Source organism: Acomys minous (assembly GCF_964271855.1).
Source record: "Acomys minous genome assembly, chromosome: 10".
NCBI classification, from domain to species: domain Eukaryota; kingdom Metazoa; phylum Chordata; class Mammalia; order Rodentia; family Muridae; genus Acomys; species Acomys minous.
In genome coordinates, this window is record NC_140491.1 from 115,117,381 (window position 1) to 115,141,953 (window position 24,573).

General features: G+C 45.0%; 1 long non-coding RNA gene across 1 annotated transcript; it reads right to left on the reverse strand.

Annotated features, from left to right (window-relative positions):
- Positions 1-13,932: 13,932 nt before the first annotated feature.
- LOC311606663 lies at positions 13,933-17,764 on the reverse strand. The gene is made up of 3 exons (XR_014782392.1): positions 17,444-17,764; positions 14,827-14,953; positions 13,933-14,701 (listed from the first exon to the last, which is right to left on the reverse strand). It is a non-coding gene; the product is annotated as an uncharacterized lncRNA (long non-coding RNA).
- Between the last annotated feature and the right edge of the window lie 6,809 nt (positions 17,765-24,573).

Genomic DNA, 24,573 nt, shown 5'->3' on the forward strand with positions numbered 1-24,573 from the left:
TCTTGTTCTTCCTCTTGCCCTAGGGTGAACTTTATTAAATCCTGTGTACAGAAAGCTCTTGGATTAGAGGTGTGTGCTAGGGCTGGCTGAACCACACCATAATCAGCTAATTACAATAAACAGAAAGTTTTAGGATTAAAGGTGTGTGTTAGGGCTGAACCACACCAAACAAAAAAACCAGGATTTTACAGTTCACAATCTTGGGGTCCACACTAGCATCAACTATCCTGCAACACTCCTGATTTTTTCTTAATGAGAAATATAAGGGTACTACTCCAAGGACTGGTCGAGGGTTTAACATGCCCTTGTTGTAATTGTTCCTCTACCGGAGCAATAGTTGCCTCAAGCTTTTGTTTAGTTAAAAAGTCATTGTTCTACCCATACAGGGTCATCTGTCTTCCAGACAATGGTGTAGCTGTCACATGAACAGCAGCCATTACTATACATCCTATCCCTTGAACCCTGCACCTAGTCATTCCTAACATGGGGAGGACAGGCTCAACACATCCTTGAAGATCCTTAACCAGTCCTCTGTTAGGGCGGAAGCCCACCTGTAGCATCTGAACTATGACTTTATCATCAGTACTGACCAACAGAGCACCCGTCTGCTCCAGAACATCTTTCCCCCATAAGGAGAAAGTCAGGGAGGGAATAACATGGGCAAAAGGTTCCTGAATCCTTCCCATCAGTCTGGGTAAGAATCTGAGAGTTCTTTGCTATGTTAGAGACTTCTCCCAGCCCCAACAGAGTAGTGGAAATAATTTGAGTTGGCCGGGATGAAGGCCCCAGCTATGCAGGACACATCTGCACGTGTGTCCAGTAGCCCTTTATTGCCTTCCCTTGTATCTTAAGGATCCTTTTGTCCTCAGGAAAAGCAGGAACTATTTCCAGACCAAATATTTCTGGGCTGAAATCAAGACTTCTTTTCTCTTCAAAAACTGAGTGATTGGGCCTGCAAGTATACATGCAGGCAAAACACTATACTTAATAAATAAGTGACTAAATAAATAAATCTTTAAAAGAAAAACTGAGTGGTTGTCTGCCATTGTAAGGCTGCAGGGATAGCCACTCCTTGGAGAAAGGAGGAAGTGACTTCAGCATAGGCCATCACACAGTTAACCAGTTACATCCCCAGAGTTTCTCTAATTGGTCGAAGTAAATTTTGGCAAATAGGGGATACATTTTCAAAGACTAATTGCTTACCAATCATTCACACAGCCTCAGCAGAGGGAACAACTCATTCCACTGCCCTTAACAGGGAAGACACAAAATTCTTGTAAGCCTCTTCAAATGCCTGTCTCGTGCTTGCCATCCCAGAGGCTTCTGATCTGGGGCAGGGATCCTTTCTCAAGCCTCTGTTCCAATGGATGATATAGCTTCCTTGTTTAATTTAAGTTGCTCTGAGACAGCAATATGACTTCCTGTTCCCATAAGCACATCCAAAGAATTTATCTTTTTTTCCCCCTTCTCTCTCTCAGCATTGTGACTTGCTTCCTTTTTTTTTTTTTCTTTCTAATTCCTCATATTCAACCTTGCATAGTAACGAGTCACCTCCAGGCAGGCAGGCCCTAGGCACCTGAAACCAATCATACGGTGTCACCCATCTCCTAGTCAAACTTTCCAGCAAAGTAAGCGTGTAAGGAGAGTTTATAGAGGAGAGGCTCCCATGAGGGTTCGTCTTCCCATTCTCTATCAAAAATGACACAAAAGGGACGGGCATATGGCCCACGCCTTTAATCTCAGCATTCGGGAGGCAGAGGCAGGTGGATCAATGTGAGTTCAAGGGCAGCCTGGTCTACAAAGTCTAGGACAGTCAAGGCTACACAGAGAAACCCTGTCTCGAAAACAACAACAAATGACATGAATGCAGGGGAGGGGTTCCCGATTTTGTTGCGCTTGTTGTACAGCTCCCCTAAAACCTATAGACAGAAGCAGGGGCATAAAACCTTTTTGGACCGATTTTCTTTTTCTTTTTCTTTTTCTTTTCTTTCTTTTTCTTTTCTTTCTTTCTTTTTTCTTTTTTTTTTTTTGACTCACTTTAAAGAGAACCAATCAATATTATAAGATATGTCTGCTTCTTCCTCCAGATTGAAATCATCTTGAGCAACCAATTCATTATTATACTTCTTGTCTATATTTTCCTGGTCAGGCTCTTTAAGGGGGAGCAAGTTTAATTTGGATCCCTTAAGAGAATTGTTTAAAAACAGCATCCTTCTCATTTGTAGAGGCTGCAGTAGGTACTGTAGGCTCCAACTTTTCCAAACCTACTTTATTTGGGGTTCTTTAAATGCTTATACCTCCCTTCCAGCCCACCTACCCTAGGTAGGAGAGAAAGGAGGTTTATGGGAACAGGAGAAGTAGACCTTGTTGCATTCAGTTCCTGAGAATGATTTCCCTGGTGTAGTCGGCAGGATTTCAGCCAACCAGCATCTCCACCAAAGTTGCTGCTGGAACCTGGAGCAACAGCAACCTGGAGCCTCAACCAGAGCCCAAAGCCTTGAAGCCTTTGGTTCTCGAAGTAGAGACGAACAGCCAAACAATACCAAGACCCAAAAGGCCCACCTTCTGTCTTGGGGATATATATATCCTCTCAGAGTCTATACTAGGATGTTTTTTAGCTGGCAAAAACCAACGCCCCTTCCCCCATGAAGTGCTTCAGCTTCTAAGTGGATAAACATCACCTGCTCTTTCACACGTCTGTTCCCCATCTCATACTTGGGATCAAAACAAAAGCATGTTTACATCCACTACAAGATGCCAACGAACAAGCTCCTTCTGGCCCTGTATTAAGAGTCTGTCTTAAGATATTCCCTAAGCAGAAAGCTGCAGCTGGTATCTCAGCTCCCCCATTCATGGGGCACTGCTGGAGAGGTCAAAGTCTAGAGTATCCTGAAAGCCAACTGAGCTCTATTACAGCAGACTCCCTTCCTCAGTGGGGTTCTCTCTTCTCCTGATCTGGGTGCCCCAGATCTTATAAGGAGTGTCATGTCACCCTTAGTGAAGGCTCACAGGCCTGACCCTTTCCTGATAAGAAAGCCAGTTTAGCAAACATTTAGGGGTTCCTGGAGTACCCCACCCTATGCTAAGGAGATCCTAGACTTAAGCAAATGACCTTTAATTGTACCAAGAAGTTCTTCCCCCACCCATGGGATAATTAAGTACAGTGGTTTCCTTGTGATAGGACCCCGTGCTACTGCATGTAAATGAGGCACTAAAGCCCTGCATAGAGATGAAATGTTCTGGAACCCTCAGCCCCAGTGAATCAGACACATTCACCCACAAAGCCATCCCCACTGCCCAAGGCTTATAAATGAAAACTAGGGAGTGGGAGGCGCGCTCACTCTAGTGCTCGCCTGCCTTTCCTCCACCATGACTGTCAAAGACTCCATCTATTCTGGGGAAGAGCCGCTGCTGGATGCCTGGTGGTCGGGCAGTGATGGTGAAACTACCTTGGCAGCCACTGGAAAGCCTGCTCCATTGCCATGGCTAGCTCCGTGCTGACTGTGAGATGGCCACCCAGGCCTCCATCTCCCTGGCCCTGCCTGCTGACCAGTTTTACACACCCTTGTCCACCTGCTTCCTTTGCCATACTTAGCACAGCAGCTACACAAAGAACTGTATGTAACACTTTGATATCACCACGGGCTAGTGGAGCTCCCAAGTCTCCACTACTTTCTGATACTATCAATTTCATTTGAAAAGAGCTGAACTGTAACATTTCCCCCAGTAAGACTAGGGACCTGGTCTAGTGCTCAGGGCCTTGGGACTCACCCTGAGTGCTCTAAGCCACCCCTAAGTGAGAAACGGAACCTTGGGACCTATGATATCAAGGTCAGTCTGTGCTTACCCGGAAGCAAGCGGTGCCTGGACCAACCTGCTGGACGTGGAACCCGAGCCCCCTGAAAGACGATGAACAACAGCTGACACCAAACCTGGGGCAACAGAATCTCCGGTTAGAGTGAAAAAGTGTGGGGGTGGGTGGGTGTCCCGCCTAAAAGGGCCTCCACACTCTTAGGGAGGTGGCTTTATCTGCTTTCCTACTTTGTTTTCGGTCTGTGCCTTCTCGAGGGACCAGATATGGTTTGTGGAGTAACTGAAGCCTCTGGGTCGAAGTACTTTCGGTTGGGGTACTCCCAATATTTGCCTGAAGTTCCCTTACCCTCTTTCTGGACTCTGACAGCTCGACCTGTGTGTGGGCAAAGTCCCTTTAGCCTCTCAAAAGCAAAAGCAAAAGCAAAACCAAACAAGAAGTGGTAGCATGGCTGCCAGCATCTTAAATCTGTGGGCAGGCTCCTGTTGGCGGGGCATACCAATCCCTAGCAGGAAAATTGCCTGGAGAATGTTGCCCATCCTCAGCACCACTTCCTATCTTTACCTATCATGGGGAATCACTCCCCACATAGGAAAGGCCCCCAGGTTAGAGGGATACACACCCACTTAAAAGCACATGCCATAAAACTTGCCCAAAACCAAATCTCCTGGTTTTGGGAGGAGGTGTTTCAGATAGCACATCATGAGGCCACGGGAAATACTTAGAACCCTGGCTCGTGGACCCAAGTTGAGTCTCTTATCCAAAATCCAGACAGTCGGGAGGCAAAACCTTTCCCTGTTTTCGGCCCCGTTTAGCCCTAGTCTGTAAATGTCCAGGACTGATTATAGGCCCTGCCAAAAACGCGGCTTCTCCCCAGCCAGTGAGTCTGAGAATCAGGACTTTACACTCTGCCCTACCTCAGATCTCGAAGCCCTCACTGAAGTCCTATGGGAAATTAAAACTATATACCCAATTTTACCTGCCCGTGACTTCTGGGAGGCCCCACCCACCCCACTTGCCCTAATTCAACATCCCTGTTGCGCACACGACTCCATGTCCCTCCCCCACTCAACCTCCCACGCGAGTGGAGGGAGTGGTCCCTGCTTCTCCTTCCCCTAGTCAACAAAGCCAAACCCATCAAAAGCCCACAAAACAAACAAACAAAAAAAAGCCCTCAGATGAAAACCCCGGTGAGCTCCGCCGCCTCTTCTCCTACTCATTCGAAGCCAGAATTTCAGGAATCCCAAGGATTCCCAGTTAATATTAACCCACAAGAAATCAAGACCTAGATGACACCCCATGGGGATTTGATTAACTTTTTCGCCAGGAAACCTTTCCCACAAGAGCACAACAGACGACACCGCCAACAGGTCCTTTGGATCAGATTCATCTCTGCGCAATTCAAGCTGGGGATAGAGGAATCCTTCCCTCTGGCTCACAAGACCTCACCTGCCTGGCAACTTTGAATTTCCTCCTGACACCAGCGTGTCTGCAGGATCCCTGCCACATCTTTCTAGTGCTGTTCAGCCCACCTTAGTGCCCATCTGCGGGAGCAAGCAGCTGGGTGTTCCCGAAGAAGCCGTTCTTACCTGCCCGGAAAAAAAAATCGGGCCCCTGCCTCTGCCTCTCTTGGTTTCAGGGCTCCAAGCTAGCCTCTGTTACCGGCTACTCACTAGTCAGCTACCGATTTGTCCCTCTGGACAGAACCACGCTGGCCTCTACCTCTCTTGATTTCGTGTCTCAAGCGACCTCAGGAAGCAGCCACCAATCTACCCAAGTCCGGCCAGGCCCTCTGTGCTGCCTGGCGCAGGCTTCACTCAGAGCTCTATCCTTTCCTGCCTTTTCCTTCCCCTCAGCATCGGCAGGGATATGGGACCTCTGGTGTGAACTGCACCTCTTGGTTCAGTGTTCTTTCACCGATTTCACACATCCTCCTTTGGGTTTTGAATCCCACAGCCAGGACTGGAGACTGGCAGCCTGTTTTGTTTTTAGGCAGGGTCTCACTATGTAGCCCTGGTTGTCCTGGAACTCAAAATATACAATATAGACCAAGCTAGCCTGGAAATCACAGAGATCCACCTGTCTGCCTCCCAAGTGCTAGGATCAAAAGTGTGTGCCACCACGCCTGTCACCTGCAACTTTCCTTTAACCCAAATTTGGTTTTTTTGTTTTTGTTTTTGTTTTTACTAAAACCAGAGATAAATTCCTTTGCCTCCCAGAAGCCAATGTGTGCACTTACCTCATGCCTTCTCTATTGTTTCCCGTAATCATTCATCATGTGGACAAACTAGTCTTCTGCATCTGCCAGTATATTGCTTATTTTTCTTTGTTTTCCTAAATGGCTTATGTACCTTTCAAAAGAAGACAATCTATTTTCTACTTCTGTTGAGAGGCAGTGGCCTGTGGAATTTGGAATGCTATGTTTTAAATATTGAAATGCAAATGCTTAAAGAGGTAAACAACTTGAGAAGAGAGTGTTAATTCTGGGGGAGAAAAGAGGCCCATGTGATTGTAAGTGAAACACTGTGGAGAGCTGCGAGGTGCCGCGCCTTAACATGGCGCAGGCTTCCGCCTTCCGCCATCCCGACGGCAAGCGCTCTCGAAGATAAACAAGTCCTTATATGGCAAAAGGCTGTGCAAGGGTAACTGGTGATCTGATGACGAGCAGTCCTGCTCTGATGCGGACCTATGAGGAGGTGGCACCTGGCATGAGCTGATTGGCCCTTGAGTTGTACTTAAGCTTGGCCCTTCCCTTCTTCGGGGCCATTCCCACTGAGCTTAATCCTGAGTAAAGATCTCGAGAAGAAGTCTGGTTGTTGGTGTCTTATTTCCGCTGGACGGTGCGGCACCGACAAAACACAAGTTCAAAGCCTCGTGCATTTTCTGCTAACAGGAGAGCTGTATCCCCAAAATAAGTACCTTCAACAGCCCTGTGCACACACAATAAAAAATTTAAAGATCTATGTGTTGTATATGAGGATGCAGGGCTGGAGAAATGGCTCAGAGGTTAAGAGCACTGCTTGCTCTTCCAAAGGTCCCGAGTTCAAGTCCCAGCAACCACATGGTGGCTCACAACCACCTATACTGAGATCTGGTGCCCTCAATAAAGAAATATTGCCGAGCGGTGGTGGCACACGCCTTTAATTCCAGCACTGGGGAGGCAGAGGCGGGCGGATTACTGTGAATTCTACAAAGTGAGTTTAGGACAGCCAAGGCTACACAGAAAAACCCTGTCTCTGAAAAATGAAAAAAAAAAGAAAAAGAAAAAGAAAAAAGAGGATGCAGCTCATGGTAGAACATATATCTAGTCAGTATGAGGGCTTGCGTTCAGTCCCTAGAGCTACTACCACCATGACCAAAAAGGAAAATAAAAGTTCAATATACTCTCAGTAGGAAGTCCTCACATCTATCCCAATCCCCTGGTAAGTGAAGACTTTTGTTGGACATGCTAGGTAAGAGAAATATAGGTGATAGGAAAATAGAAGGACCCAGAGCATCCTAGAAACCTACAAGAAGAACATCTTGATGGATGGATGGGGGTCCAAGGGGGTTCTGCTCAAACTATTGCACTAACCAAGGACAATACAAGTAGTAAATATCAAACCCTTACTCTGATCTACCCAATGGATAGGACATTCTCCACAGTTATGTGGAGAGCAGGGACTAACTCTGACATGAACTCTGGTGCCCATATCTAACCACCTCCCCTTGGTGGGAAGGCCTGGTGACACTCAAAGGAAGAATAAGCAGGCTACCAAGATGAGACGTGATAGCCCATGATCATATAGTGGGGAGGAGGTCCCCCTCAGACATAGTCCTAGGGGAGAGGAATAGAGTGAAAGTGGGAGGGAGGGAGAAATGGGAGGATACAAGAGATGGGATAACAATTTAGTTGTAATCTGAATAAATTAATAAAAGAAAAGAAAAGAAAAAAGTCCAATACACAGTTTTTATTTATCAATTAAAACCAAAACCGAAAAAGAAAAAGAAGTGTGCTTATACTCCGACAAGCAAAGCTGATAGGAAAACAAACTAGCAGAGTTTGGATATGTTAGCTTTCTATCACATGAGATAACTCAAAACCAGGAAAGCGTTACTCTGCCTCATGGTCTGCGCAGCAGAAGGCCAGCTGCCTGGAAGGACACCGTGCACCAGTGCAGGCTGTGCCGCGCCTCCAGGTCCCCAGCCTCTGGGATTCGTGCTGGGGTGGGGTTTGGTAGTGTGGCTGTGCTTTAGCTGTTTCTGCTCCTGAAACCGACTCCTCACCCTATCCCTGTATGTAGTCTCAATAAAACTCATCAGCTCAATAGGCTAGACTGGGGATTGCCACACTTTGGTCTACTGTCTGAGTTTAGTTGCTGTTTGTTCATATCCCACTAGGAACAGTGTCATACAATATCGCCCACACCTGAGATGGTCCCTTTGAGTTCCACTTTGGGAAGGTCTCAGTCTTTGCCTGAAAGCTTTGCACATGTTAGCCACAGTAGTATTAAGAGAAAGACTCTCAACTCGTGGATCAAGCAGCATCCTCGGGATGACCTCAGAAGACAGGTCAGGACAGGCTGGGCCCTTTCTAGAACTTCTGAAACGTGGGTTGAGTTGGGGTGTTAGGATTTGCACCTTAAGACATACCCAGGGGTATTCACTCTGCTGCCCTGGGGCGCTCAGAGAGTCACCCTTTTAAGGCTGAGGGAATGGCTCAGTTGGGGAAGTGCCTGCTGTACAGACCTGAGGACCTGAGTTCAGATCCTTGGGTCCAGACAGAAAGCCAGGCTCAGTAGCGCACGCATCTGTAGCCCCCGTTCTGTGATAGGGGCATAGGGGGATTCCTGGAGCACAAGGACAGCCAATCTAACCCATTCAGTGAGCTCCAGGTTTAGTGAGAGACCCTGTCTCAAAAACTAAGGGGGAGAGAATTGAAGAAGATAGCTGGCATTGACCTCTGGCCTCCACATTGTACCTGAACACACATGTACACAGGAACACATAACACAGCACACATTTGCATACAAAAGAGAATCACCCTTAAAACAGGCTATTAAGCTTTCATTTATCTTCAGTCGAGTCTTTCTACCGTACGGGAATTTCATAATAAATAAATACACCTCATAATTTTAACTTTCTTTTTCTTTCTTTTCTTTTTTCCTGAGAAATTAGAAACAAAATTTATCATAAAGAAATCTAAGAAAAAGACTAGGGGAAGGTCTAGATGTGTTTATCACTTCTTCAAAAGCCATAATAACATCACTAGTTTAACTAAGTATTAAAAGCATGATGCTCTCAGGATTTAATGTACCTACCTAAGAGGTCATAGCAGAAACCTCCACCTCCACTCAGAATGGTTAGATAAGACTCAGCCAGCTAGGCCGCCCACCCTTCTCCCTAAATTCGAGCCCTCCATAGCTACATAAAGACAAGACACAAAGAAACCAGAGTTCAGAAATGAAAGTAGGTCAGTATGCATGCTTTCAGGAGACAGGGTTTCTCTGTGTAGCCCTAGCAGTCCTGGACTCACTTTGTAGATCAGGCTGGTTCCAAACTTACAATGACCCGCCTGCCTCTGCCTCTCTAGTGCTGGGATTAAAGGCTTGTGCCACCACACCTGGCGTAAGTGTTTTTATACATTTGAAAACACCAAGTACTATTTAAATATATCCGAAATCAAATATATCAACATTCTGTTTATACATTTTCCTAATATTATCCAAGCTTCCAAACAGTTCCAAAGGATTTGGGGGTTCGGGCACCACCAAGACATGATTCCCTATGCCCAACATCATCTGAAACCCAAACCATCCTACACTGCTTTTCTTTTTCAGTCTTCTCTTCCTTCCTTTCTCTGTCTTTGTTATTTGGCTGTTGGTGGTGGTGATGGTGGTGGTGGTGATGGTGGCAGCGGTGATAGTGTATGTGTGTGTGTGTGTGTGTGTGTGTGTGTGTGTGTGTTCGTGACTGTGTGTATCTCAAGTAGCCCAAGATGACTCATAACCCACAACTAAGGCTGCACTTGAACACCTGGCCCACAGGCCTCAACCTCTGGAGAGCTGGGATTATGAGTACGTACTGCAATAATCCGCAACCCAGTGACAAAATAAGATTACAGTCAGTCTCTGGCATGCTCTTCCAGAGGCCCGCACACTCTCCTGCCTTTCTTACCACTGTCTCCTTAAGGGCCTTATTGTATTCCTTGGCTCATCTTATAGTGACAGAGGAAAAAGCCAATAGCCTTCAGTGCATTCTAACATGGGCTTTGGGGCTGAGTTGTACTGCAAACAATTAACTCTGACTACATCAAATTAGAAAATAGCCATAAAATGATCTCTATACACCTCAGAATCCACAAAACCAAGCACCAAGAAGTGACAACCTAGCTCATCCTCAAGCCCCTTGTTTTATGACCCCGACAGTGACCCGTATCTGTGGACATACAGAACTGAGAATGTAAATCTGCTCACTTGGCACTGATATTCAATACTGAGTCCAACAGAATATATTTTAATCTAGAAAATAAATATTTATAGATTCCTAGAAAAAAATATAAATGCCCTCAGTTTTGAAGAGGAGATGCTAATTATAATGTTAGAAGTGGCCATTGAATGCTTTTTGAGGTAAAAGTGAGAAACCCCAAGGTAAGTTAGCCAATGCCACCAATGACCCAAGTCTTACTATGGAGCCTCCCTATGCAAACAGAACCTTCCCTGTTTAGTGTCTCTGTATCACCAGCCAGCTAGTTTCACCATCTGGGAATCCTGATTGGCTGCCTTTGCTAAGCCCCAAATGTCTGTCATCTCACTAACCTTCCATGTCGTTTTCCCCAGGACCCCCTTCTTGAGCCCCTGAGCCTCAGGGTGTCCCTCAGCACTGTCATTCTTCCCTCAGCTGCCTGACGATTCCAGCCCTGGGCAGCACTCTTTCCATCTTTCCATCAGAAGCCGTGCAGCTCAGGACAGAAAGGCATAAACCCCTCCATGCTAACAACCTTAGCAGCTGAGTAGTCGAGCCAATTACTACAATGCTGTATAGCTGTAAGTCTCAAAAGGCAAATGCAGACATCTTGTCTGTTTCCCCAAGTGCGTTTAACCAGTTATGCAGTATAAGACATTAGGAGGAGGCAAATACAAATGCTTTATTTTTTTTCCTCTGTTTTGTTAGTCTCTCTGAAAGCTGTTTCCTATACACCCATATTTTGTAGAGAACTTTTAATCCGGCAACATGGCTGCCCTGATCACATCCAAAGACCTTTTAGGTCTGTGTGATCCAGATGGAATGCTGACACACCCTTAGCACACGTCTTTAATACCAAACAATGAAGGTAAAATTAGTTTATAGAAGAATACTTGTTTGAAAGTGATGTCTAATTGAGAGGCAGACAAAGTGACCAATCAGAGAAAGATTTGACAGAATAGGATATGCCCAACTCTCACAAGAACAGAGAGGAAAGAGAAGCTATTCAAGATAGAGCATCGCAGAGAGAGGGAGATGGGAGGCAGTTTTACTGGGACAGTTACACAAAGACAGGTTGAAGAGAAAACAAGATAGACACAGGTGAAGATAGAACAATCCAGAAAAATGACAAGGAACGAGAATATTAGAACAGATGGCTAGTGTTAGTTTGAGGCCAAGCAGAGCAATTCAGTCAGAGGCTGAGAGAGAGAAGCCAATTTGAATCAGTCAGCTTGGAGAGGGGTTTGAGACAGAACAGCTGAGTTGAACCAGCCATCCTGAGCTCAGAAAGAACAAGTGAGGGTGAGCTTATGCAGTAGAGAGTCTCAGAAGCTGAGAACATTCTTGGCCTAGGTTAGATAGTACAGAGGCTAGACGCTTCCAAGACTATGCCTAAGTTAGCAGACAGAGGCAGTGAGAGGACAATTACTTCTGGTGAGTAAAAGATATGTCTACATCTTAAAAGTTACATCTAAATATTTTTCCCTACTAAAAATTTTCCGAGGATGGAGAAATGGCTCAGAGGTTAAGAGCACTGGCTGCTTTCCCAGAGGTCCTGAGTTCAACTCCCAGCAACCATATAGTGGCTCACAACCATCTATAATGGGATCTGATGTCCTCTTCTGCCATGCAAGGCACTCGTACATAAAATAAATACATAAAATAAATAAATACACCTTTAAATTTTTCCCCCTTCTTTTCTTATGTGGAACTCACTAATTTGGAGTTGGAGTTCAGTCAACACCAGAAAGTTATGCTTTGAATTTGCTAACCCACATAGTAACATTTATTCCAACTATTTATGTATCACGTACTTTGCTTTTATTATATACCAGGCCCTATCAAAGCTTTAGTGATCACATGACCTCTATCACACAGCATCACAATTGTCATCGGTTTATGAACAACGAACCTGTGCCACAAGGTAATTTCCCAAAACCCATGACTCAGTAAGAGCTCATGCCACAACTCAAACCCAGGTACCCCAGCTGGGAAACCGGGGTGCCCTGCTAGGATTCTCAGCCTCATTAATGATAGAATTGAAGAACGGACTCACATAGAAGCACAAGGTAACTTTATTACAACTTAACAGAAAAAGCAGAGACAGGCACACTGTAAAGCCTCAGGGGCTGCTCACAGGAGAGTACAGGAGAGAAAGGGGGAAGGGCTTGTTGACATGGAGGCCAAACGCAAGGCCGATGAACTGCCCCTTGGGAGGGACAGAGGCTTCCGAGAAACAGGGAAAATCCCCAAGCACTGTGCTTACAAGAGCAATAGAGGAAGAGACATTATCCTTTTCTGAGCAACTTTGAGAACAGGCAGACAGAGGACCCTACACAGCCGTGTGAGCTTCTGCATAGGGCTGAGGATTCTGGGAAGAAACGCAGGGCATGCCGTTACAGAACTAATTATTCTACCTGTCTCTTTAGTGTGGCTTAAGGTTGAGTCCGCCTGTCGAGGCACTGTCCCTTAGACAAAATGATTAAGCCGGCCCAGCTGCAATGCTAGGGTTCCACCCAGGCCAGAGAGTCTGCTCTCTGGACCAGGAGTGTGTGTCTACTCTAACACAGTTGCACTCCTGGCCCCTTTGTTACAGCGCCACATGCTTCTGAAGGACAATAAACACACTCCTCTCATCGTGACCTGTTGGGGGTTCAAGAATAGTCGCACGCTGACCACTCGAACACCAGACTCAGACGGATGAAAGTTCATTTCAACGCTGAACAAAAACTGACCAGTCAGGGCCACAGCCTGAATTCTGGGACCGGACTGTGATGTTGGTCCGCCTTTAAAGTTTACATTTCAGTGGTTTCAAGCTCACTCACACTTGTTCCCTAAAATAAAGCCCTGCACCCCAAACAGCCAATAATGTTTTTCCATATGTATGACATGTCTATTCTGGATGTACATATATCCGTTTATGTAAAGACACTCACAAAGTCTGCATCCTCTGCCTCTGAGTTCTTAGTGCTCACTTCCTAAGTACCAGGTTGCTTTCGGTTGTGGTAAAAAACGCAGTAAGCAAGTCAGGGTTCAGACTGTGCACCATGAAACCTACATTCGAATAGCCTCTCTCTACAACATAGAAAAAAAAACCAATGCAACAGTAGCTCTGTGGCTCTGAGGGAAGATTAACTAAGCTACTGTTTATGTTACATCGAGATTTCCATCTGAGAGGAAGAGTTCAGAGTAACCAAGAGTGCTCACACAGTCATTTTGAAAGAGGGAGCCTCAATTGAGAAAGCATCCAGAGATTAGCCTGTGGGCAAGTCTGTGGGGCATTTGTTTGATTTCTGGTTGGTGTTGGAGTGCCCAGCTCACTGTGTGCAGTGCCACTCACTTTGGGGCTGGTGGTCCTGGGTGCTGTAAGAAGCCATGAGGAGCAAGCCAGTTAGGCAGTTAGACCTCTTCCATGGTCTCTGCATCCGCTCCTGCCTCCAGCTTCCTAAGCCTTGATTTACTGCCCTGAGTTCCCTGTATGATGAGAAAACCCATTATTCCCTAAGTTGATTTTGGCTATGGTCTCTCATCACAACAACAGGAACCATAACTAAAACAAACATCAATCTGGGTCTTTAAAAATTAAGTCATATAGGGTTGGAATGCAGCTGGTAGACCATGTGCTTAAGCATCCATGAAGCCTTGGGTTTGATCCTTAGCATCACCTAAACCAGGGGGTGGTCCACACTTGTAATCCTAGCACTCAGGAGGTCGAGGAAGGAGGAACAGAAAGTCAAGTGCATCTATAATGACATAGTAAGTGTGAGGCCAGCCAGGGCTACATGAAATCTATCAAAAAATAATAACAAAATAAAATAAAATCATGTACAAAGAACATTTTTTTTTTTTCAAAGAACTTGGATGAAACAGTCCCCCAGACCAGGCTGCATGCCTTGTTTCCTTTGGGTAAGTCGTGAGAGTAATCGAAAGGTGAGGTTTGAAAGCCTGGAGGAATGAAAATAGTTACAGCACATTTCTGATACATGCATAAGCTGCTGTTTCGGGTATTGTGTTTACCCCTTCACTTGTCGCCTACCAAGAACCTCAGCGTGTACCTTTGGGATAATTCTTTGCTTGCAAGTGAAGTTTTGACATTTCAGTTCACCAAATTATAGGTCCATATTTTCATTTTATTTTTCTTTCCTCCTCCCACATCATCTATGGACATGCTTTTTGCAGAACATTGCGTTTCTTCTTCTAGGTCCAAAAATTTTAGCCAGAAGTATCTCTGAGACCACAATTGCCAGGTTTGTCCTGAGTGCAAGGAACGCTGTCAGTCTGTGCCACACCACCAATTTAGCGAGCGTGACCTGTGGCTAAAAATGTCACTTACGACAAGAAGCTAGAAAGGACGTTGTGATGGACATCTGCTATGCATCCTGCTTGCAGTCGTCTTTTCCTCTGAAGAATATGGTCAAGCCAGCAAGCAGTAGGCTAAGACAGTCCCTAAAATATTCAAGAACAGAGTAGAAATGCATATAATTATAATAGTTCACAGTGAGCTGTGGCAAAAGCCACAAACAACTGCACAGAAAGAAGAGTTAACTTACAGTCAGAGAGGAGCAACTTACCTCAGTGGGGCACAACCAATAGCTTCTGTTGAGTGGTGCTGACTCTGAGGCGGCAGTTCTCGCCCTGTGGGTCACGACCCCTTTGGCGGTAAAACAGCCCTTTCCTAGTGGTCACATATCAGCTGTCCTGCATATCAAATGTTTACATTACAATTCAAACAGTAGCAAAATTATAGGTATGAAGTAGCAACAAAATTATTTTATGGCTGGGGGTCACCACGACATGAGGAGCTGTATTAAAGGGTCAAAGTATTAGAAAGTTTGAGAACCACTGGTCTAAGGAAACAGAGTTTTCTTTCTTATTTATTTATTTATTTGATTTTTTTTTTTTTGAGACAGGGTTTCTCTGTGTATCCTTGGCTAACTTTGTAGACCAGGCTGGCCTCAAACTCACAGCTATCCACCAGCCTCTGCCTCCCGAGTGTTGGGATTAAAGGCGTGCACCACCACCACCCAGCTGGAAACAGAAATTTCTATGTTCCATTTATGAGTGAACATACTCAGGTTTTATTTATTTTTTTCAACAAATACAGTGTTACTAAAGTATTTATAGATTTTATGTTTTCCACTTAAATTCAAATTATTTTTCCTCTCTTGAATATAGAGAATTAAGATTTTTTTCATTTCATATATAGATCTAAAGCATATTAAGTTATATATTTCCATTTTTGCTTTTGTAAGTTATCACAGCTAATCTTACTGTTTTATCACAAAGGCTACTACTGGCATTTGAAATAAATCATTAGGAGAAAGTGAAGAAAGAAAAGGTGGATGGTTTCGTTTGTGCCTAATCTCTGTGTCCTATCGATCTATTTTAAATGGCTGGAAATCGAAAAAGTAAATATTTGCTACCCTTTTCAACGGGGGAAAAAATGTTTGAAGATCGTTTGTGCTCAGCACAGCATGACATCCTCTGCGCAGGGAAAGAACCGGAGAAAGAATGCAAGGAGCGCCACGCTGAGGAAAGGTTCTGGGGCGAACTCTGTCAGGCAGAGAAAATATCCATTCTTCCCCCAGGAATGACAACACAGGAACAGCCCAGACTGAAGAGCGACTTTTGTGAGTGAACAAAGGTCTCTGGACACTTTCCTCAGAGCTCTGACTTCGTGTTTCCCAGTGTGATTACTTTGAGGAGCCTGCGGAGAAGACCCAGTGAGCTGGTACACACAGGAGGCGCCCTGCTCTCCAGGGAGCTTGTGAGAGTCGGGACTTGTTTCTGGGTTGCATTGTCAGTGTGAAGGTTTCCAGAAAACATTTGCAAATGGACCTTCAACCTGAAACGTGGAAGCTTGACTGACCGATTGGGACTTCGGTGAGCACGGGACATTGAAACGCTGCAGGCCCAGAGCCTGGCTACAGTCTATCGTGGGCTGCCCACCTCTGTGCTGAAGTTTCGATCAACTGAAGGGCTAGGAGTCATCAGGAAGCACCGGGGCTGAGATGTCTCCGCTTCCGTGTCTACTTAAAGTTTCCACCAATGTATTTGAAAAGCACCTTGACTCTCGATCGTCTTTGTTTTGGAACTATAAAAATGTCACGGAACTGCTTCCAAGTTGGAACATGGACGTGGGGTGACTTTGGGCCAGCCTGATCTACATACACAGTAACGTCCAGGATAGCCAGAGCTACCTAGGGAGACCCTGCCTCAAAAACAAAACAAACAAAAACATTGGGGAGAGAGAGAGGGAATTTGATTTGAAAATAACAACAATAATATAATAATAATAATAATAATAATAATAATAATTAATAATAATAATAATGGATTTTAAGTTCCACAGCACACTTTCCTAATAAATTGGGATCCAGCTAAAGTGGGGTGACGGGAAGAAGACAATCAGCTCTTGGAAGTCACCCACAGTGAGCATCCTATCACCAGAGCTTCAGGGAGGCCGCAGCTCAGTGACACTCACCTCAAGCCCCAGCATGAGGCTGTGCCCAGGGAGCTCGTGCTCCGCCTCCCTAGACTCAGGCTTCTACAAGAAGCGTAAGAAGAAATCTCGGGGTAACTTTTACCTTCTAACGTTTGTTGGTGACGCTCTTTAAGGATTGTGCCAGGCTTGTTAGACGCCATGACACACTCCCACAACTTAGGCCATGCTCTCCTCATCAAGCGACACCACTCCATGGTACGCCCTTCCTCTCTCCAAGTCAACACAAAACTGTTTCTCAAAAGCAGTCTCTGCGCCACTGGAGCAGATAGCCAAGATACAGTTAAGAGTCGTTTCCTACTTCTGGTGGCCTCCCGTGGCCTCCGCTTCAGAACTACTTTACTGCTCATCCCTCATTGTAACGCCCGTATCAGCTTTCAGTGTTTCAAGGTCAAAGGCCATATCCTCACTCTTTTCCGTGCTTCGCTGTCCGTTACATCACCAACAACTACTCATCCCAGGCTAACTGTGAGCAGGTTCTGTTCTAGTCTGTAAAATCTTCTGTGGGCAAAGCTACCCAGGCCAGGAGTAGCTGGCAGGTGTGAGCAGAAAATCTTTTAGCTGACAAGGCCACAAACGAGGAAACCATACCTCCTTTTTTTGTTTGTTTGTTTGTTTGTTTGTTTGTAACACAAAAATACAAAAGTATGAATAAGCCTAAGAATTTCCAAAGTCTCAACACCTACCGAAAAGAACATCCCCATGCACTCAGCAATGCTGCGTCCGTCCATTTCCTCAGTCACACCATCTGCGCTTTCTGCAGCTATCTGTGTATCTCCACGGCCTCCACTGTTGCCAAAGCCTGTGCCTTGAGGTTTTCTTTTGCTGCAGGGTTTGTGGAGTCAGCATCATCTTTGACCTTTCTCTTGGTCTCAGGCTCAACAGCATCTGCTGCATCCAAAGAGAAACTTTTGTGTTCTTTTTCACTTCAAATGTGGACAGGAGAATCTTTTTTTTTTTTTTAAACAAAGAATTTGAGAGGATGACAGCGCAGGCAGCCAGGAGAAGTTACAGGGCTTGTCGACCGAGTGAGCATGTTCTGCCTGTGACTCACACCTGCCACACCCCTGAGGACTCCCGTGACTCACACCTGCCACACCCCTGAGGACTCCCGTGACTCACACCTGCCACACCCCTGAGGACTCCCGTGACTCACACCTGCCACACCCCTGAGGACTCCCGTGACTCACACCTGCCACACCCCTGAGGACTCCCGTGACTCACACCTGCCACACCCCTGAGGACTCCCGTGACTCACACCTGCCACACCCCTGAGGACTCCCTGACTCGTCGTCACGCTGTAGTGCTGTTCCTCCTTGTAGTTGCCGAAGGCAGCAACTCTGTAGGAGGGTGTCTCTAAGCGTGTCTTAACCTTTTCAGTTTTGGCTTGCTCACCTGTGAGTTGACAATCTAATGGCCCTTGATCGCACATGGTTGCTATGAAAAATAAAATGAATAAGAAATTACAGTAGGGCTTGATAAATCCTAATAAATGTTAGCAATTATGATTGCTTTTGAAATCATTATTTCTCTCTCTTTCCATCTGAAAAAAATTCTGTACCCTCGTGTCATATGAGGGCCTCAAAGCATTTCAGGTTTGTTGGTACCTGCTATTTGGGGCCTCTTCACTACTCCATTGCTGATATTTTTTTCATTAAAGAAATTAGATAATGACTTATTGCCCACCCTTTTCAGGTGTACATCCACCTGAAAGCCAGGGAAGGAACTCCAGATTTTTCTTCTGCAGTGACAGCCCTGGTGGCTGTCAGAGAGGCAGGTTCTGTCTTTGGATGTGGTGACTTTTGTGGCCGTGCCCTTCCTTACTGAGGAGACCACCAACACACTTTGTGTGGAGGAATTTGCACAGTGAAGTGAAAAATTCTCTGCGCTTTCAGTATTTACTTTTCTGGTTGGTGTCTGGGGGTGCAGGGGAGGGGGGAGGTGGCTGTGTCAAAGCCACTGTGATTTGTGCCACATCTCCCACAGAAGTCAAACTGAGACAAATTGAGTCAGCTCAGCCCATCCAATTATGTACTGCATGCTGGGTGGAGAGAGGGTCACATTTGCTTTTAGGACATAGGAAACACACGAAGTGGCCTGTCTTTATGAAAACCATGAATCTGTCCATCCAGCAAAGGCCTGTAAACTACTGACCCTGCTCTAGGCATTGATTTAGGGTCTGAGACACTTGCCCTCACGGCACAGCAGCTAAATAACCACCTCACCTTCTTGTTCCAGGTCCGATGCAAATAGTGAATATAGAGTAAACTCAGTCCCAGAGTCCTCCACTTTACACATCTCGGCCCCTACTCTGCTCCCTGTTTTCTCTCACTTACTTCCATCCCTCCCTTCCTCCACCCCCACCCCTCCTTCCCTCTCTCTCTCTTTCCCTCCTTCCATCTTCTCCCCTTGACTTTTCTCCTTCACAGTCACTATTCTCTTCATCTTTTTCATTTTTCTACTGACACAGTACCTACAGCTTGCTTTCCTTCCACCAGTTATAAATGAAACCGCCCTTCTTAGCTGGAGTATGAGTAACTGAGCTGGCACGTTCTGCCAAGGTGGAGTTTAGGAGGCGAGAAGGTGGCCTGTTCTTACCACGTCCTAGCGACGATGGGCTTCAGCAAGTGTTCCTAGCCAACAGCTTATAAAGCATATAATACCTCTTGTCTTCCTTCTTCCTTTCAAGGAGGGTAAAATGCAGGACTATTTCTCTTATTAGTCAACACCAGGAGACACAGTATGGATGTTGAGGAATCTCTGGTTACCACAGATAGTGAAGGTGGATCTACCAAGGCCCTCCTCCTGCAAAATGTCCTACAAGATTAAAACAAATACATCCGCAGCTCTCCTGTGGGATAGACACAGGGTAGAAGAGCACCCCCCCTACCTTACATCAACAACTTGAATACATGTCCGTGCTGCCGCAGAGATGCACACATGTACACACATCATACGCTGCCCTGCTCCCAAAGCTGGCTTCTCCCATTGAAACTGTTGCTTATTGAGCCTCAAATGGTCTTCATGCAGCTGCTTTGGGTTTTCCACTCATTCTGTGGAGAAATGACTTAAAATTTGTCCTGCTATCTTTAAAAGACCACCTGCCCTTCTGTAGTACACACATGCATGCGCACACACACACTTGGAATATTAAAAGGAGCCTGGAAACAGAACATGCTTGCTTTGTTTTGATACAGGGTCTCATCTGTCCAGCCTAGGCTAAACTCATACTCAAAACTTCTTGCCCCAGCTTTCTGAGTGCTGAGATTATAGGCGTCCACTACTATATCCAGTTTTGAATACATTACTTTTTTTTTTTTCAAGACAGGGTCTCTCTGTGAGGCCTTGACTGTCCTGGATTCACAAATATATTACAATTTAATCTATCCACTTAATCAAGTCTCTAAAATAAAAGTCCACACTTGTTTATTGCTATGTCTGCATAATAGAGAGGAAGCACCAGAAAGACATTATTTCCCCCAATAATGCATCTCCATTGCCCCAACAGTGCCAACCATCTCAGCTCAACCAGCCAAAACCCAGGTGATGTTGGTGCAGTATAAACACAAGCCATCACGTGTGCCAGCTCCTCCCAGACACAGCTCTGTTCTCTGTTGCCTACTTGCGGCCTTGTACTCAATTTTATTACTAGTTTTAATTTGAACTCTCTAGAACGTGGAATAATTCTGGTTTTGTTTCTCGGCCTAAGGTCACAGGATCACAAAGGTTTTGTAAGAGACACATAAATAAAGAGACTCCATACCAACAACAATGGCAGATGTGTGTTGTGTGTGTGTGTGTGTGTGTGTGTGTGTGTGTGTGTGTGTGTGTGTGTGTACGTTGCTCACTGGGTAAATCCACCCCAGAACTTTTAAGTGAGAACAACATGTATACACACATCCTTGCCAGGAGTGTATGTTCCTTTAACTGTGCAAAGAAACACACTGTGTGGTCACTAAGTAAACTGTGTAGATAGTCGGAGTAGACGATCTGGGACGTGGGGGTGAAACGTGATCTGAGTCCAGGCTGTATTGGTAACTTCAGTAAATCTCCCACCCACGCTTTCAGTTCTTAGGGGCGGGAGAGGCAAGATGCTTTATCTTAATGGCTGGCACCAGGATTCCTAGAGAAGAAACAGTATCTGTTTAGGAAATGCTTTTTATAAACATTTCAGAGGGGTGGAACTGAAGATCTGTAGACAACCAGAAGCAAACATGAATTTAGATGTCAGGGGAAAGGTGTGTGTGTGTGTGTGTGTGTGTGTGTGTGTGTGTGTGTGTGTGTGTGTGTGTGTGCGGGTGGGGGAGGGTGTGGGTGTGGGGACAGCCAGCTGGCGACAGTGTGAAGAGACCATGAGAAGCCTAGGGGCTAACCGCTCCGTACTGGCGTTGTTCAAAGTGTTGTTCACCCTCTCTCTCACGGCAACCCTCACAGCCACCCCATGAACATTCAGTGTCTTTTCACAGAAACTAGAGCCAGCTGTTCAGAAACAGCCAACGTCCTCTCAGCATCAGAAATAACTAATATTTCATCTTGAACTTGATTCATCTCTGATAATAGGAGCCTCTCGAGCTCCCTGAAGCATCTGCTACACTTTCCACATGCAAACAAATGTCTTTGTGGGTAGATTGAGCGCAGAGGCAAAATGGAAGAAAATCACACGGAAATGAGTGACTGAAGCAGCACAATGCGCATACGTTCTTGGGGTGCTGGAAACATCCTTACATAGTTTGTCGGTGGTGAGACTGGGCTCTCGGGGGTGGGGCACTAGCAACACGGGGACCTATAGGTGATGAGGCGACCTTTGCTTACCTTTGCTGGTGGGGTGAGGGAGGGATGGAACCCGGAGCCTCAGGCTTGCTAGGCAAGTGCTCTACCACTGAGATGCTTCTCATCTCCAGCACTAAAACTCTCCTCTTCACTAAGCTGAGCAAACCCAGTAATGCCCAGTGGAGGCACCATTTTTAATTGTGCCTCAAATCACTGGCTATTCCCACATTTCTAAAAAGAAGCACCAACAACCACTCTTCCAGAGAACAAGTTCTTCTTTCTCCAACTCTTGCCCGAGGGGGCTTTGCTAGGATGGTTGAGTGGAAGCCTGAGGAGGAGGTACAGGGTAACCTTGGAGAGGAGAGTTCCAGACATAGCAGCACACAGGGCTGAGGTGGGTGTGGGTGTGGCAGGTTGGAGGAGTGGCTGGGGAAGATGGGTGGGGTGGAGAGGTCACAGAAGTGACCTGAAGGTCCTCATGACTTAGTCATATGGTTCATTAAGAGCAACAGCTACTTACAGGATGTGTGTGTGTGTTCTGTGATTTGGTTGTTGTTTTCAGACAGGACCTCCTATATCTCAGGCTGCTCAAGCCTACTATGTAGCTCTTGACTCTGCTGCCTCTATTTAGCCAGTGCCAGAACCACAGACAAGAACCACCATGCCCAACAGTGGGTTTGTTTGTTTCTTTGTTTGTGTGTTCTTGAAACAACAGCAAGAGCCAATGGGTTTTTTGTTGTTGTTGTTTTTTGGTATGGCACACTGTGTTAATATCTTTAGATACATTCTCATATTTAACATTCAAGAAAACATGTGTTATAAGACAGCCTAATAATAAATGCTGATTAAAAAAACAAAGCTAGATCTGGATTCGGGCTTTCAGACATTTGTGCCAGTTCATTCGGTATCTCCAAGCCTGGGGCTGGGTTCTCTTTCCCCTCCTACAGCTGAAGGGCTGGAGAAGTGGTCAGGAAGTTCCCTACCTTTAGATATTTACCTATTTACAGCAAGGTTTCTTTGGAGATAAAGTCAATATAAAGCTCTAGCTGGAAGCAGTTCCCCTCATTTTCCTCTGCTGCTTCTGGGTATCACAGGCACCACTCAGGACCGGCAGGCTCTTGGGGACCTCCTCTGCTCCCCACAATCCACAGTTAGATGATTTCTGTACAAGCAGCGTCTCTATAGGTGCTGACATCTCAGGTTAGTCTAATGTATATTATTCTATTTTCCAGTTGTTCTTACAGAAAATACATTCCTTTTTCTTCTTTTTTAAAAAATTAATTTTAACATATACATTTATATTATTACACATGAATAAAATAAACTACATACAGCAGGAAGAACCATGAGACAATTAGGAGTTATATAAATGTTACATTCATAGTGACAAATATTTGTATTTGTCAAACTTGAAGAAAGCATCTTTCCTATCTTGTCAGGTCTAAATTTCTGAATAAAGGTCAATATTTATACCTCATCTCTATTAACTTAAATCATCTATCTTGATCTAAAAACTTCTTAACCCTTAATCAACTAAGATTAATTGTAAGACTAAACTATCTGGTCTTCAACCCCATCAGAGACTTGAGAAGGGATAAAACTTAAATACCTGAGTTAACCAGAAGTGCAGGTTAGCAGCTTCCAAAATGAAAAAAATGACCAAGATGGTTTACTGCCTGAACAGTCACCCAACACTCTCTGTAACATTGGGGCCTCTATAACATCTTGGCCTTCTGGCCCATGATCTCTGCCAGACATCTTTGGTGTGCAGGAGCTATTGAGGACTTGCTTACCTTGCCTTGGCAGAGTTTGGCTGTCAGCTCTGCCTACATCTAAGCTGCCCATTTTTAGGCAGAATTCTGCCTGTGGCAGGAACGAGGACATTTTGCCAGTGGCTGGTCTGCCACATTTGAAGCATCTCCATAAGGAGGCTCTTTGATGCTCATCATCCTCTTGTTGATCATCTTCATGCTTTCATTGCGAGGTGGTTATAAATTATTATTGGTCTTAGACAGAGAAAAAACTAGGTTTGATTCAGGGATGTCTCTCTTTTCCTTTATCTTTCTTTCATAGCTAAGGAGATAGTTGAAAAGAAAGGAGATATAGAAATATTGAGGGAACATAGAACAAAATGTAAATTATTCAATCTACTCCTCAACTCAAGGCCTTAATTGTTACTCACAAATAAGGTTAATTTTAATTCATTGATATAGAATTTGCATATTGATGCAAATCATGGTCATGTCAAAAACTAGTCTAATTTTATCACAAGAATATATATCCTAGGTCTAACAGATAGATATGATTCTATAGATATATAAGGTAAAATAGTTAAATAAGGTCTTCAAAAGCCTCAGAGACCTACAGAATATGGCATTTAAAGATGTTTTTATTATTCTAAAGTTTCTTTGACAACAAGACAAGTTAACTTCTGGCAACACCCAGCCGACCTCAAAGAAGATGATCAACATCAGAAAATACACTCTTAACCATACAACATTGGTATTGTATAGTTTATCTACAACCCATTATATCTTAGTTTCTTAAAAGATTTATTTATTTATTTATTTATTTATTTGTATACAGTGTTCTGCTTGCATGTACACCTGCAGGCCAGAGGAGGGCGTCAGATCACATTATAGATGGTTGTGAACCACCATGTGGTTTTTGAAAAGAAAACTTTTTCATGTTGGAGAGATGGCTTAGTGTTTAAGAACATTAGCTGCTCTTCTTGAGTTCCAGGGTTCAATTCCCAGCAAACAACACAGTGGCTATATCACTCTGTAATTCCAGTCCCAGGGGATCCAATGGCCTCTGCTGGCCTCCACTGGCCTCCACTGGCCTCCACTGGGCACTGTCCATATGTGGTGCACAGACAGACATACATGCATGCAAACATTCATACATACAACATCAAAAAGAAAAGAAAACTTTTTTTCTCCTCCTCCTCCTCCTTCTCACATCAATATTTCTGGCCACCAAAACTATGGAGATTTCCCCCATACCAAACAATTATCCAATTATCTGCAAACATCTATAGGACTTT